This window comes from Acinonyx jubatus, chromosome E1, assembly GCF_027475565.1.
Source record: "Acinonyx jubatus isolate Ajub_Pintada_27869175 chromosome E1, VMU_Ajub_asm_v1.0, whole genome shotgun sequence".
Classification (NCBI taxonomy): Eukaryota; Metazoa; Chordata; class Mammalia; order Carnivora; family Felidae; genus Acinonyx; species Acinonyx jubatus.
Window position 1 is genome coordinate 20,708,460 of NC_069397.1, and position 16,458 is coordinate 20,724,917.

A 16,458-nucleotide genomic window follows, 5' to 3' on the forward strand; every position below is an offset into this window, starting at 1 on the left:
AGGTAAGGGATGAAAAGGTCCAAGCAAGATGAGTAGGAGGTCATGGCCTTGATCCAGGCAGAGAGTACGGCAGATTGGATGAGAGGGGTAGAGGCTGTGACAGCAAACAGTGGAGAGATTAGAGCCACAATTTGGTGACAGAGTGGCTAAGATTTAATGACGGAAGGGACGGGTTAGGGAGACGGGGATATTTATTACGTCTGTGCATGATGGGTGTGTACAACTGGGTGGGATGGCTGACATGGGGAAAATGAGGAAAGCAGAAATGTACAGAAAATTCTAAATTCTGTGTTTATCTTAATCCTTGGAGGGGCTCTCCCTCAATAGATAAGAAAGTTGAAATCCAGAGTGGTTAAGAAACTCAGCCAAGGTCACAGAGCAACAAATCATAGCACCCGGGTACTTCATAGCTGATTTCAGAGGCTCGTGTCTCTTAGACACCACATTCCTGCAGCCCATCACAATTTACAGAGCAGTTTCAAATACATCATCCCATTTTTTATTTCTACCAGGACAACCCTATAGGGTAGATGAAGCATATGGCACGATACCATTTTTATGGGCAAGGAAATTGAGGGCATTAACTTGAGCAACTTGTTCGAGCTGTAACTGGTGTGGACAGGATTGGAACTCTGGTCTCTGTGACTCCCAGAGCCTGCTTTTCCCACCGTCACCCCTCGCTGCTGAGTTCGTAAATGCTGGTGTCAGATCAATTGCTTGGTGGACTAATATTGGGCAATTTTATTTAACCTCCCTGCTCCTTAACTTCCTCACCTGTAAAATGGAGAAAATAATACGTCTCTCGGGCTTGTCACGAGTGCTCCATGAACAGATTGTAACGCATTGAGCATAGCGCCTCACACAAAGCGTGCGCTCAGTTCTCATTCGACAGGAAGCTGTTAGCGAGCATGCACTTGTTGGGCCAGGCACCCCCTTTCCCTTGAGGAAAAGCAGTGGAGGGCCCCAAGCTGCTGACCAGCTTTCCCCCAAAGGACATCCTTCCTGTCTCTATCAACCTCCCAGAACGACTTCGAGTTTCCGTTCTCCCTGCTGGGCTCCCACCGCCACAGACAGCCCATTGCGGAGTCCTGAGAATCCTTCCTCAACGACTCCTTTCTCCTTGCTCTTTTCTTCCCCATCCCCTGCGATGCTCCGATTCAGACTCATTTCCCTTTGCCTGATCCTCCCACGGCAGCTTTCAGCTGCCCTCCCAAGTGCTTGTCCAACGAGGTTTGTAATCTCTTGGGTCTTCTCATGGTCTACACAACATCACCACACCCCTTCATGGAGAAACCGGGCATCTCTGCAGTCTCCTGACAATCTCTTTTGAACTCATCTCTCAGTGTTATTCAACAGGGACCCTTGTCTCCAATCAAAAAATCCAACCACCATCTCCCAGTGTGTTACTCATAATCCTCTCACCACATTTCTGGTCACATCGTCCCTCAGACCCGGAAAGTCCCCCTGTGTCCTTTCTTCTCCCCTCGCCTTGCTCCCCACTTTTTAAATACACTTTTTAAAAAAGCTTATTTATTTATTTATTTATTTATTTATTTATTTATTTATTTTGAGAAAGACAGAGTACTCAAGCTGGGGAGAGGCAGACAGAGAGGGAGAGAGAGAATTCTGAGAAGGCTCCGCGCTGTGAGCGCAAAGCCTGAGGCGGGGCTGGATCTCCCGAAACATGAGATCACAACCTGAGCCCAAATCAAGAGTCAGATGCTTATCGACTGAGACACCCAGGTGTCTCTCCCCCTTGAGGCTCCACTCAAGTCTCACCTCCTTTGCGAAGCTGCCCCTGATTCTTTAGGCTAGAAATCTCTTCCACTGATCCTCAAGGTGTTGATGGCATTTTCCAGGCCTTGCGGGCTGCAGCCATGATGCCCAGCACAGCACGCAATACACAGTATGGTGCCCATCCACCACCACCACCTATGATATCTCTGCTTTTGGTACCCCTGCTCCTATGATCGAGCCACCCAGTCTTCAGTGGGCACACACGATCCTCACTTTCTCCCTGTCCTATCCTTTAGAGAACTCATACATTGCTCTCCCTCAGGATTCCCTCTCAATCACTCTCTTTGGCTCTCTGTTCTCCCCTCCCCATGGAGCAGGAAGAATCAGGCCAAAGAGCTAAAAAAGAAAACCCTTGTCTCCACCTGCTCCCGTCTTCAATACAGTTGTTGTTTCTGAGGTTGTTGCTTTTTTTTTTTTTTTTAAATAGAGATTCAGCAAACCCTGTGATACTTTCTGATTGCTATATATACATATATTTATGCATTAAATTAGTCTCCAGGGGATACCCTGCTAAATATAGTAATTATGTGAACCAGAATGTTTTCAAACACCTTTCCCTCCTTGCTATTTTTCCCCTTTCCTGGAGCTGGGGGTGATGCTGTTGGGAAAGCTGGGTGGAACCTTGCCCTATGGGCCAAATGCTTTCCTTATTTAAGAGTAAACTTCTTGAAGAGGCGCAAAAAAGCTCAGAATCCAAGGGAAAATAATGGCGGAGATGCTTAGGTGATGAAGTCAGGACAGCATGTAGTAGTTGATAGAGTCGTGGAGCTTTGAACTCTTCCACCTTCCCTTACTAATGGTATGGCTGTAGGAAAATCCCTTACTCTCTTAGGACCTCAGCTTCCTCATCTGTGAAATGGAGGCATTCAGACTTACTCTGCAGGGTATTTTAGGATCAGGGATACATATATGCACAGTAGATAGTAGGTATTTGTGAAGCGGTGGCCATTAGTGTGATTAGGCTATTAATTCCTCCTTGGCTGAGAAGTTCATTAGCTGTACGGCTGTGGAGTTAATGGGACTCTCAGCCCACAGTGGATAAGGAAGGCCTAAGATACTGGGTGTAGCATCCAGACCGAGAGTCACAGCACATCAGATCAGGAAGGAATCTTAGAAGTCCTCTGGGGAAAGCTCCCATTCTACAAATGAGAAAATTAAGGCCCAAGTTTCAAAGTGGCATGGCCAAGGTCAAGAAGTTCATCATTACAGCCTGGTATCTTGATCGGTTGCCCATATAAGTCCCTCACATGGTAGTCAATTATATCTTGGCCACAGCATGACCTCTTTAGAGAGGCTTTTCTTTCGACATACAAACTTGAAACATGAGAATTTGAGTCCAAGCCTTGGCTTTGTCCTTAATAGCTGTCCCTTGACTTTGGACAACACACATAGCCTCATTCGGCCCCGTTGTTTTCACCTTACCAATGGGCAGCATCATCTTGGCCTTGTAGGTTTGGGAGGATCAGAGGTTTTTGTAAGTCTGTGGGCCTATGCAGAACCACCCAGGCAGGTGATTGTACCTGTCCTCTCCTTCCAGAAGGGAGTTGCCTTCAGTAGGGAGAAAGAGGAACACATCTGGGACAAGGAGGAAAGGTCCTGTCCTCCCACCCTCTATGAGTTAGGCACACATGAGTTCTTAGAGATCCTACCTGTCCCAATGGGAAAGCGGTGGGTTCTCATCATGGCTCCACACCTGGGTTACGGTGTGGCCTGATATCAGTTACTTTCTGTCTCTCTCTCTCTCTCTCTCTCTCTCCTTAAAACTGTAAAAGGGAAGTGGTTGTAGGACCACATGGTCACTAAGGCCTCATCCGGCTGTGAGCCACGCTCCCCAGCTACTGAAATCAGCATTGCCCATTATGAGGTAAGGAGCTTTATCTCCTCAGGGCTGAAGCATCTAGGTTTGCCCCAGGCTCCTCACTCCACCCTCTTGGGGGGTCCTCTGGGAGGGGCGTCTGGAACTAGACACTGCCTGTCTCCTAATTTTCCCAACTCACTCTGAACTCTCAGGTGACGGGGCATCTGGCCTCTGGTAGGGCTGAGAGAAGGGTGTTGGGCTCAGCATCCCACAGAGTCAGTGATGAGCCAGGATCATAAGAATCAAGGATGCATGTATTGAGCCAGAGCCTATACACGGACACTACCAGAAGGAGACACTCCAGGGGCTCAGCCACCTTAGCTCCATTTTACAGACGAGGAAGCCGTGTCCATGCGATCCCACTCGTTGACCCAACCACAGGGCTTCTAAAGACAGCTAACTCTCCCTGACTCATTTAACCTCTTGACAACACTATTCAAGGGATCACTACTATTATCTTCATCATCCAGGTAAGGAAACTACAGCTCAGAGAGGGTAAGATTAGCTCATTCAGGTCTGCACAGCAGGTAAGAGGGGGAGTCAGAATGTTTAGTGTTTGTTTTGAAAACCTCACTTATTATTTCATGTTTACTCCTCCAGGTGCTGCCTCAGTTTCTTCTGAATAATTACTTTCTGAGTCACCAGAGGCACTGAACTGAATGACACAGATGAAAGGCACCCATTTTATTTTGCCACCTGTTTTGATCTGCACTCTTGCAAAGGTCTGTACTGACTCACGAGTCAAAGACAGGCCTTTGTTATGTTAAATAGCAGTAATTCATAACCCACATGTTAAAAAAAACTATGAATTTTATTTACGCATTTTCTTTGTACCAGGTAGGGTGGATAGCAGCATCATTTAGTCCTTACGTCAACCTTCTTGTTATCCCTATTCTACAGATGAGCAAGGAAGGGTGAGAAAGACTAGCTGAATGCCCAAAGTCATCCTGCCATCAGGTGACAGAGCCAGGATCCAGCGTGAGTGACCGTCATGTGGTTCTCAACCTAAGCTGTGAATTAGGATCGCGTGGGGAGCTTTTGGAAATTAGGATGTTGTGCCCTCCCCCCGACGAGCCGAGTCAGGATCTCTGGGATGCAGAGGGTAGAGCATCCGTGTCTGGTAAAGCTGACGCTCAGTGAAGGCTCAAAATTGCTGCTTTACTGGCAGAGGATTCTTTCCCACTAGCTGGTCATGCCAAGTGACTAAGTGGTGTCAACTTTCCAGAAGCCCCCTGTGGTTATGAGGGTTGCCTCAGCCTTCTTGGTGCCAGAGAGGTAAATACCAGAGCTTCCTGCCACCAGCGCTGCCCCACAGATATAATGCGAGACATTTATGTACTTTCCCATTTTCCAGTAACTCTGCTTTAAAAAATCTGTTTTTGGGGGCTCCCGGGTGGCTCAGTCGGTTGAGTGCCCGACCGGCTCAGGTCATGATCTCACGGTTCATGACTTCGAGTCCCGAGTTGGGTTCTGTGCTGACAGCTTGGAGCCTGAAGCTTGCTTCCGGTTCTGTGTCGCCCTTTCTCTCTGCCCCTCCCCCACACCTCACAAATAAATAAACATAAAAAATTTTTTTTTAATAAAAATCTGTTCTACTTAATTTTTAAAATTTTTAAAAAATTTTATTTTATTTTTTATTTTGAAAGAGATAGCGAGCAAGCCAGGGAGGGACAGAGAGAGAGGGAGGCAGAATCCCAAGCAGGCTCTGTGTTGTTGGTGCAGAGCCCAATGTGGGGTTTGAACTCACGAACTGTGAGATCATGACCTGAGCCGAAATCAAGAGTCGGATGCTTAACCAACTGAGCCGCCCAGGCATCCCTCTAGTAACTCTGTTTCAAACGAAAGTGAAAAGAAACGAGTGAAATTGATTGACAAAAATCAATGTTTTATCTAACCCAATATATATATATATATATATATATATATATTATTGCAACATATAATAAACATAAAAATAATAAATGTTATACATTCTTTTTTCTTTTTGATCAAGTCTTAGAAATCTGTCAGGTATGTTATCCTGACAGCATGTCTCACTTTGGACCAGCCTCATTTCAAGTGCTCGACAACAACAACGTGGTGAAAGTGGCTTTAGAACATTTTCTCTGGCCCTTGCTTCCACCCCCAAGGTCTCAGATTCATACAGGAATTATCACAGTATGCCCAGAGAAAGTGTCCCTCATTGGATTTTCACGGACTTCTAGGTACCAATCTATCTTATTACCTACACACAGTCTCTTCAATCTGAAATAAAAAATCTCTGCCCTCCCAAACGCCCAACGATTACCCCCATAGCATTAGCTAGTACCTCCGTCCCATCACATAATGACCATCGTTGTGTATGTATGGTGAGAATATTTAAGCTTCACTCTCTTAGTAACCATTCCACCCACTGACTGTTTATGAAGGGTCTAGCCTTGGGCAGAATTCCAGGAATTTCACTTTGGCAAGATGATAGAAGGCCAGCCCTCCTCCCTTCATACTCCTTTCTTGGTTTGTTTCTAAAAAGTGAAATGTCTTGAGAAGTAATTTGATGATATGGATCAGGAGACATAAAAAAAAAATATCCATTCCCTTTGACCAAGTAATTTCCTAAGGAAATAATCTGAAAGAGTCGAGAAAGCTTCATGCCTGGAGATGCTTATCGGGGTCTTATTTACGCTATGAAAATAATTGGACACCCCCCCAAATGTTCGGCGCTGGTGGGGTGATTACAGAGGCTGAGCCGAGTCTAAAGAGTGGGAAATCATGCAGCCATTTAAAACACTATCAGAAAGTCATCATAAAGGAGACTTCTTATGGAAAAACACAAAGGGGAAAAAGTAAGAATCAAAATTGTTTATGCAGGATCGTAAGCATGGAAAAATATCTCAACACAACAAAATAACAGAAAGAGGATACACCAAGGAGCTCAAAGTAGTTTTCTTTGGGTGGTATTATGATGGGCAATTTTTCCCTTCTTTTTTCCCACTTATCTGTATTTTTTTGAAACACAGTGAGTACATACTCCTTTCATAATAAAATAGGCTCTGTCATAATAAGTAAACAGAGTTAAGGGGGAAAAAGAAACTTTAAAAAGCAATTAGCAAGTCTTCTGCATGTTAGAAAAATCGTTCGGCTACGCCTCTGGGGTCCCGGGGGAGGGGAGGGAGTAGCAAAGGGGATTATGGGTGTGGAGGCTCCACTGTTGCCAGGCAGATTTGCATTTTGCACACTGATGCATCATTTCTGACAATTTGCAAGGTCTTCCTAGGGCCTTGGACTGGGGCTGCCCCTCAAACAAAAAGCCGGTTTGTGAGGAAGACCCCTCTTCAGTGGTGTTGACACAACAAACTCTTTCTTCAGCCTGGAGCTGCAAAATGGACGTATTCAGCGCCCTCAGGAAGAGGCTGGACAAGGAGAGGCTCAGTTGCTCTAAGTCTAAAATTAAGTGTCTGAGAAGAACAACTATTTTCGAATCCCCTGGGCGGCAGCATCTTTCGTCTGAGTTTGAAAGCCAGAGGCCTTCTAGAGTCTACGCTTTCCAAAAGGGAGCCTCATAACCTTTATTATAAAGTAAGCTCCGAGGAGGGGCGTTGTCTGAGGCATCTTAGGAGACAGGTGTTAATGTGCCCATTTCATAGACAATGAAACTGAGGCTCAGAGGGTGTGGAGAAAGTCACTACAGGAGTGAGGGCCACGCCTGGGGTCTAAATTCAGGCCTGCCTGGCTCCGAAGCGGATGTACTTCCGTTGTGTGACATCTCTGCCTTCTCTTTTCGGCTCTGCTCTGCAGGGGCTAAGAGGGGGAGGGCATGCCTTGGAAGACAGAAAATCGGCTGCTGAGTTGGCCCCCAGTCCTGCCCAGTTAGGTTTTCCCATTGCTGGGTTCTCACAGTTTAATGCAAAAAGGGAAAGAGACCCGTCCCCCAACGGCCACGGCCACATAGCCTGTTCCAAACAGACCGCATCGGCAATCAACCCAGCTGGCGCGCAGTCCTCAAAGTTGAGGAAAGGTTTGACCAAAGAGGCCATTCTTATCTGAAGGGAGGATCTTTGGCCCTCCCAAAACGAGGGGAGATGGGCTGTGTTATTTGTAGGGGTTATTTAGAATGCAGGCAACTGTTCCTTCTCCCCACATGAGCAACCCAACCCAAGACCACGGTGGCTCGGGTGGCTCGTGTGTCATCCTCTCCTGACAAGGGTTGACAAAGGGTCCTCTGTATTCGGCAGGTGATGGGGGTCGTCTCCCTGTGGGCAGCGGAAGACTGAGGAATAACTCAGGCAAGCTGCACACATGCAGGCTGTCAGGGTGATTCACAGAGTAATTACTGAATAATACAGTGTAAACTATTAGGAGATAATAACAATAAGTCAGGATTGACTCATCGCTTTGAAAACTTGGGGCTGCCAGACCTGCCAGTTATTTGCTCTTTCTCCAAGTCTGTAAAACAGTGTAATCTGAGCCAAGTCTGGCAGCTGGATTCAAAAGAGACAGATCCATTATTCCTTTTTTTTTTTTTTACATTAAACTGTGAGAACCCCAGAAATGGGAAAATATTAATGCAAGCAGTTAGGCTAATATCAGCTCAAGTGTCCAGACAAAATGATAATTGTCAGCCACCTAAAACCGCTAGCTATGGGGTGGGTCCTGAAAGCCAAAAATAAAGCCAGGGCAGAAGGATGGACATGCCTTGTTCTAACGGAAAGGAAAACAAAATAACATAATGAAAGCCAGAATTGCTGGAACGCCTACTATGTGCCAGGTAATTTACACACGTTCCCTTCACGTTCTCACAAATTAGCAATTGGGAAAGCTTGGTCTCATTTTTGGGTTGAAGAAACTGTGGTTTAGTTTAATCTAAGTAGTGCAGGTGAAGTGACAGAGGTCGAAGGTAGGGGAGATAGGTTTCACACTCATATATGAGGGGTTTCAAAATCCAGGCATTTTCCCCCACTCCGGGCTGTCCCAGGAGCTGTCTGGGTGGGTCAGGGGACGCATAAGCCGGGTTGACATCTGGGAGAACCTATACTCTTTAGGGGCTTCAAAAGAAGAAAAATGCCATGCCCTGTGGCTGCCACCAGGATTGGCCACGTGCATGACAGAAGCAGGTCCAAGCACAAGGGGGTCCCCAGCTGAGGGGCTACAGCCACATGTGCATGAATGTGACAATGTCCAAGCTCAGAATTATTGACCAAATACTCAGGAAGCAACTATGTCACGTTAGGACTTCGGGCCACAAAGACGACGAAGACAGTCCCTACATACAGTTCAGCCTGCCAGCTCCCATCCCCAGACACACAAGTGCTACACAGAAACAGGAGACTCATAGAAGGGGGAGGAACTAAGGCAGAGTTTCCTTTCTAAAAAAAAAAAAAAAAATTTAATGTTTATTTATTTTTGAGAGAGAGAGCACGAGCAGGGGAGGGGCAGAGAGAGAGGGAGACACAGAATCTGAAGCAGGCTCCAGGCTCCGAGCCGTCGGCACAGAGCCCGACGCAGGGCTCAAACTCGTGAACCGTGAGATCATGACCGACTCAAAGTCCTACGTTTAACCAACTGAACCACCCAGGCACCTGCAGAGGTTTCCTTTGCATGGAGGTGGCATTAGAGTGAAGACTTGAGGGGTAATTAGGAGAGAAAAGGAAGTGTTTAGAGAGAAGAGCTTAAGTATGCAAAAGCACCAGGCACCAAAGTTCTGGGATGCCAATGTGCTGTGGCAGAGTGGGGCGTGTACAGGAGGAGGGAGAGTGTGATAAACTAGGTACCACACACACGGTCTGGGCTTGATCTAGCAGCAGTAGGGAGATGGGCGAATGGACTGGTGATGACTCTGGGAGAGTTCCTCTCAGGGCAAGCAGGGTGCAGGATCCAGATACAGTGCCTAGAATCCAGGCCTGGAAACCAGGAGGTCTGGAGGGAGGAAGAGCCAAAGGGAGGGAGGGAAGGGACTGGAACAAAGTGGGAGGTTGCCCGGAAAGCCTGGGGCAGAGATCTAGGCTGTGCCCCGTAGTGGAAGGAGGGAGCAGGGAACAGTAAAGGGCTTCCCTTGGACCAGAGCTGTCTGGACCCGGGATTTCCATCGGCAGCTCCCTGGAACTGATGAGGGCCCAGCCAGCAGCTAGTTTTCCAAGGGTGGTCCTGGAGGCCTTCTGGTATTTCACCATACGTCCAAAACTTTGGAGCTAGTCTCCCTGCTGAGCTTGTCAAATCTCCCCTCTGCTTCTGTCCCTGCCATTCAGCACCCCCACCCCGAGCCACTCCGTGGAAGAGTGGGGCGGGGGGGTGGGTGGGAGCAGGGTGGTCCTGGGACAGTCACAGACCTGCATCTGCCTTCTCAACCTGCTGCTGGCCGTCCCCTGGCCTCAGACACCTCCCTGCCCCCAGGCTCTCTGTCCTTCGAGACAGTTTCAGGATCATTTCAAAGCTTTAAAAAATGGGGTTTATAACTCCAGCGTCTCTAGGTCACTCATTTATTCTGTTGAGGTTCTTTATTCTTCACAAGGAAAGAGCAAGGAGAAATGCCACGTCAAGCTGAGCCAAGCCATACTGGATGAAGCCTGCAGCAAAAGGAAAAATGACTAGTACTAAGCCTGTCTTTATTTAAAATGCAGATCTTTTGTTCATCACGAGGTGTTTCTTTTCTGACCTTAATTTTGATTTTTAAAAAGTACTGTATTTAGGGGCACCTGGGTGGCTCAGTCCATTAAGCAGCTGACTCTTGATTTCAGCTCAGGTCATGCTCTCACAGTTCGTGAGATGGAGCCTCGCGTCAGGCCCTCTGCTGTCAGCACAGTCCGCTTTGGATCTTCTGTCCCCCTCTCTCTGCCCCTCCCCTGCTCATTCTCTCTCTCTGTCTCTCTTCCTCACTCTCCCTCTTTCTCTCAATAAATAAACTTTAAAAAAATGTATAAGAAGTATTGCATTTAAATCTGCTTTATCTTGAGATTTTTGGCACCCCTTAAGTTTTTGCACCCAGACAAGGGCTTCCTTTCCCCAGTGCCTGGCAGGGGCCTGAAGGAGATGAGCGCCTACTGTATGCTTTACAGAAATCCCTGGTTGGTCCTCACAGGGCTGTGGGGGGGTATCATTCATCCAGTTCTGCAGGTGAGGACCGTGAAGCCCAGAAAGGTTAAGTGAGTTGCTCAAGGCTTGCCTGTGTCTGGAGAGCGATCGGCGTTTCCAGGTTCTGTCTGAGCCTCTCTCTCTCTCTTTGGAGAGCTGGCTGGAGCCTGACTGATTCTACAAAGCCAGGCCTGTTGATTGTGGTGTAACCTGTCATGCACGAGGTAACAGGGCTTCTGTTGGCTGCTACAAAAAGGTACCAGACGGTCAGATTTGTCAGTGTGCTCATGGCACAGAGGAGCCGGAAAGACTCTGAATCTAGACAAATAGCCTTGGTTCTTGAGACAGAAATATTCCTAGAGCAGAGAAGGGTGATTTGTCAGGCTGCCTGGGCCGGATGGAAATGTCTTCCGAGAACATCCAGCTCCCTTTTTAATTTGGGGCTCTTCAAACACCCCACCAGAGCTGGCTTTATGCTCATGAGTGGTCCTGCCCTCTCAGAGAGGGGCCATGGGAGAGATAAGTGGTCCCAGGGCCCCCGTCAGGCCCTGCCATTGGCACTCCGGTGAGGGAACAGCAACAGAACCCAAAGTGCTTGGACTCTGCAGTCTAGGAGACCTGGGTTCAAACCCTGACTCCACCACTTCATAGAGTAACCATGGCTACCATTTGTTGAGGCCTGCCTAGGCCACTGGTGGCCTCACAGAACCTCATCATGATTCTAACTTCTACGGTTGTGGAAACTGAGGCTCTGAGAGGTGTTGTTGCCCAAGGACATGCAGTGGTTAAGAGCAGAATCCAGATTTTCAACCTAAGGTGGACTGACTCCAAAGTTCTTGCTAGGCTTTCCCCTGGGAAGCGTGGGACCTGGGGCAGAGCCTCAGTTTCTTCCACTGTTCAATGGGGCTACTGATGCTGTCAGCATTTTTGTGAGGATACAATGAGGTCATGCATTTGGTGAACATCCATCGGGTGACCGTACTGCTCTGGGCCCCCGCTGGCTCTGGAAGCAGGAGGATGAAGACAGGTCTGGCCAAAGGGAACTCACAGGCTACCAGGAGAAGCTGGGAGTAAACAGAGATGGGAGCCTCCCATGAGAGATGCGTGGCGGAGGAGAGCTGGGCTGACCGGGAGGAAGGGTGTAAGCGGGTGAGACCCCCAGGGTGGCTTCCTAGAGGAGGTGACATCCAGCTTGGGTTTTGAAGAAAAGGGGGGAAAGGTGATTCCAGGCAGTAGGTGCAAATCAGAGGTACAAAGGCCCGCGTGCACGGGCATGGCCAGGGGTGCTGGCGAGAGCATGCATTCCTAGCGGGGGGAATTGTTGCTGATGGTGAAAATCAGTTCTTGGGGAGGAGGGTGAACAATCTTGGATATTTTAACGGTTTGTGGCCTTCCAAAGGGTCACGGTGCACAAACAGATATACAGCATATTTGAGATACTAAAATTTCTCGGGAAGATGAGGAGGAAAAGTCTAAAAAGTCTCTGTAGGCTACAACGTGGATGAACCTGGAGGATACTACGCTAAGTATGCTAGGCATAAAAGATAAATACTGCACGATTCCACTTATGCGAGGCCCCTAGAGTCGTCAAATTCATACAGAAAGAAAGTACAGTGGTAGTTGCCTGGAGCTGGGGCGTAGGGCCAAGGGGAGTTATTGTTGAATAGGTCAGAGTTTCAGCTCAGCCAAGTGAACAATTCTGGAGATTCGATGTACAACAATGTGAATATACTTAATGTGATTGAACCGTACACTTAGAAACGTTTAAATGGTAAATTTTACATTACCTTTCTTTTCACCACAGTAATTTTTTTTAACGAAAAAAGAGAGCCTCCCTAGGAAAAAAGCAGCCATCGACAATACGTGGATGAATGGACGTGGTTATGTTCCAATAAAAAAACCTTATTTACAAAGTAGAGTGCGTTTGGATTTGGCCTGTGGGCTGCAGTTTGCTGACCTCTGCTATGCACTCAGGGGACCCAATCTGTATTTTAAGAGGCCACTTTGGTCTCTCCATTTGGATCGGAGAGAGTGTGAGATCGTGACCTGAGCCGAAGTTGGACGTTCAACCAACAAAGCCACCCAGGTGCCCCTTAATTAAGAACTTTCTGAACTTTCTAGATAAGGTGAGTAGGGCACGAATAATTATCAGCATCCCTAGCTTGCATCTGAAGAGACCAAACTCTGGCAGATTAAGAAATTGGCCCCTGACAGGGGTCCTTCCCACCCCCAGCACAGTGCCTAGCCCTCGAGGTGGGCCCCTTTTCTTTCCCTATGCCAGGCAGGCAGTGTCCTTTTTTTTTTTTTTAAATGCTTAATTTACTTATTTTGAGAGAGAGAGAGAGAGAGAGAGAGAGAGAGGGAGAGAGAGAAAGAGAGATAGCATGATCTGGGGTCTGGGGGTGGGGGCGGAGGCAGAGAGAGGGAGAGAGGGAGAGAGAGAATCCCAAACAGGCTCCATGCTGTCAGCGCAGAGCCTGACTCGGGGTTCGATCTCACAAACCGTGAGGTCATGACCTGAGCCGAAACCAAGAGTCAGACACTTAACCAACCGAGCCACCCAGGTGTGCCAGAGGCAGGGTCTTCTGAGTGGGGGGTAGGATAAAGCTGCCTCTCTTTTTGACCGTGTGCACACCCAGGGCTGTGATGGCTCCAGACCTTGACACCCTGGGAAGGGAAGAGATATACCTCTTTGACATCATCTTAGCCACAGCAAGAAGAGCCAGAACCAGATCTGGCAGTGGTGACAATCAGAGAGCTATCTGATATTCCTCTGTAGGTCATTTGTTAGCAAAATCTGCCTGCTCTCCCCGCCCCCCTCCCCTGTCAAACCTCCCCCCCCCCCCCACATTTCATAGCTTTGATTCATTAAATCCAACTGCTGGAAATGCAGGTAACACTCAGAATTGTATTTTAAGCAGGCAAGGATTGACTGCTTTAAAGGTGGCCCCTCTAAAAAGGTTAATATTATAAATATAAATGCACCTTAAATGCCTAATACATAACCAAGTGCCACAAATGTGGAAATGTCAGCAGCGCTAAAACTCAGAGAACAAGAGAAAAAGACAGCTTGCCTCTGCTGTCTGCTGTATTTTGTGAAGGTCTGTGCTGCTAAGCCACGCTACCAATTGGGCTGGTGACACACCTCCAGGTCCCCTTGTGGCCAGCGGGCCATTGGGCGTGAGTGGATCAGAGGAAAAAACCTACTGTCAGGGTCTCTTAAGCTGCCAGAGTTTGGTCTCCTCAGATGCAAGCTAGGGATGCTGATAATTATTCTTGCTCTACTCACCTTATCTAGAAAGTTCAGAAAGTTCTTAATTAAGGGGCGCCTGGGTAGCTCAGTTGGTTGAATGTTCGATTTTGGCTCAGGTCATGATCTCACGCGGCTCCTGAGTTTGAGCCCCACATTGGACCTGCTGCTGTCAGCGCAGAGCCCGCCTTGGATCTTCTGTCCCCCTCTCTCTCTGACCCTTCCCCGCTCATGCTCTCTGTCAAAAATAAATAAATCTTTAAAAAAAGGGTTCTTAATTCACTATGAATCCCACCACAAGTGTTGGGTAATGCTATTTTTCTCTAGCACCTAGATCAGGGCTCGGCATGCAGTCATTGCTCAATAAATGCTCACTGAATGAACATTTCTTCTCTCTGCTTACATCTTTAAAAATCATTTTTAATGTTTATTTTTGAGAGAGAGAGGGAGACAGAGCATGAGAGGGGGAGGGGCAGAGAGAGGGAGACACAGAATCTGAAGCAGGTGCCAGGCTCTGAGCTGTCAGCACAGATCCCAATGCGGGACTTGAACCTACAAACTATGAGATCATGACCTGAGCCAAAGTCAGAAACCCAACCAACTGAGCCTCCCAGGGCTCCCCTTACAACTTTTTCTTCTTCCCAAGGTCTGTATTGCCTTGAAATTGGCTTTCATTAGTTTAGATTAATGCTAAAATTTCAGGTATGACTTCCCCCAGGGTGTGCTTGTGTTTTCTGGGAGATGATGTCAGAGAGAAACTTTTCTAAGATTTAAAGGAATAGATGACTAATAGTGGAATTTCAAGTGAATCAATAGTGCAGGGAAGGAGGCATTCATGATCCTCAAATTAGACTGCGGAGGGGGTGAGACTTGGTGAGACTCTGGGCACACCAAGCGAGTTCTGTGTAGTGAGTATGTGTGTGTGCGTACGTGTGTGGAGGGAGACGTGGGTGTGTGTGAATGAATATGTGCACATTTGTATGCATAGATAAGCCAGGGCCAGGATTAGGGTAAAGCAAGTGAAATGCTGGGGAGCATGGCTTAAGGAGGCACTTATTCTCGGGTGCTAACCCAGCTCTTGCGTGACCCCGGGAGTGAACGCCTCTGTAAATATCGTGTCTCTATGTGCCTCAACCTGGTCCCAGCCTTGGGATATTCACACGTGTGTAGGGAAGGGGCCTTGTTTAAAATTAGTTCACGAGGAAGAGCCAACATCCTGATTCTAAAAGCCTTCCAAACCAAGGACAGATTTCCTTAAATTTTGGATTTAGAGGAGATGATTAAGGTCAATCAATCCAATGGCAATCAAAAGTTAATGTGCATCAAAATCACCTGGCCAAAGCTAGTTAAACCTCTAGATTCCCAGGCCCAGGCCCAGGCCCAAGATTCAGGGCTGGGGCCCTAGAATCTGCATGTTTGATAGGCATACCTACTCCTCATTTCAAGTAATTCTGATGTGGGTTGTCTGGGACCACCCACAGAGAAACTCTTATAGTTAGGGTGATCGTGCAATTCATCATCCAAACCAGGTCGCTTTGAGAATGAAAAGAATTTGTCACAGCTTAAATCAGAGGGTGGCAACTGTGCCTGTTTCTGTAATAAAGTTTATTGGAGCATAGCCATGCCATTACCCATGGCTGCAGAGTTCTAAACTGTAATGGCAGAGTTGAGTAGTTGCAACAGACACCACATGGTTTGCAAGGCTTAAAATATTTACTCTCTGTTTTTTTTTTTTTTTTTTTTTTTTTTTACAGAAACAGTTTCCAACGCCTGGTTTGGATTACTGTTCAACAAAAGTTTACTTCGCCTCCCCCAGCTCTTCCTTCTGTGGGCAGAGTATGCATCTCCATGTCGTTGATATTGGGCTTAGCCATGTCTCTTACTTTGGGTGATGGGGTGTTAGGGACATGACATGGGCTTACTCTCTTGTTCTGCTCTCATGCCAATGAGAAGAACATGTCCTGACTAGCCTGTGCGTCCATGGAGAATGAAGGATACGCGAAACAGACCCAGACCCAATTCACTGTGTACAGCCAAGCCCAGCATATCCACAGACTCACGAGTGAGCATAATGGATTGTTGTCTTAAGTCATTGAATTTTAGGGTGGTTTGTTAAACAGCATTATTACAGCAATCACTGACTGATACTGAGACACTATCAATAATTACTCTGTGTTTATAGGCATAATCTGGAAATGGTTACCTTATCTATAGTCTAACCAACCTCCTTGCACGTAGAAGGAAGCTGAGGCTCAGAGGGGTTGGGGTTGGGCCAAGTAAATTTTGGGTAATTCCCAGCTGCCTCCCTGTACTGCATCATTCAAAATTGGGTTGTGGATACACAGTTACACAACCTCTGAAGAGAGATGCTTAGCGGTCCTTGAGATAAACTGGAGTGGGCTTAGGGTGAGGTGGGGTCAGGTTGGGATTTGCCCTGAGTGCTGACGCCCCTTTGCCAGGGTGCTGGGTAAAGGCCTGCCTCAGACCGACGACGTCTCTTGAGATGAAT

The 16,458-nt window shown here is 47.4% G+C and overlaps 1 long non-coding RNA gene across 1 annotated transcript; it reads left to right on the plus strand.

The window, feature by feature from the left end:
* The first annotated feature begins 3,697 nt into the window (after positions 1-3,697).
* On the plus strand, positions 3,698-16,137 carry LOC113592685 (uncharacterized). Its single transcript, XR_008294326.1, has 4 exons — positions 3,698-4,125; positions 4,256-4,381; positions 4,561-4,633; positions 15,704-16,137. It is a non-coding gene; the product is annotated as an uncharacterized LOC113592685 (long non-coding RNA).
* The last annotated feature ends 321 nt before the right edge of the window (positions 16,138-16,458 follow it).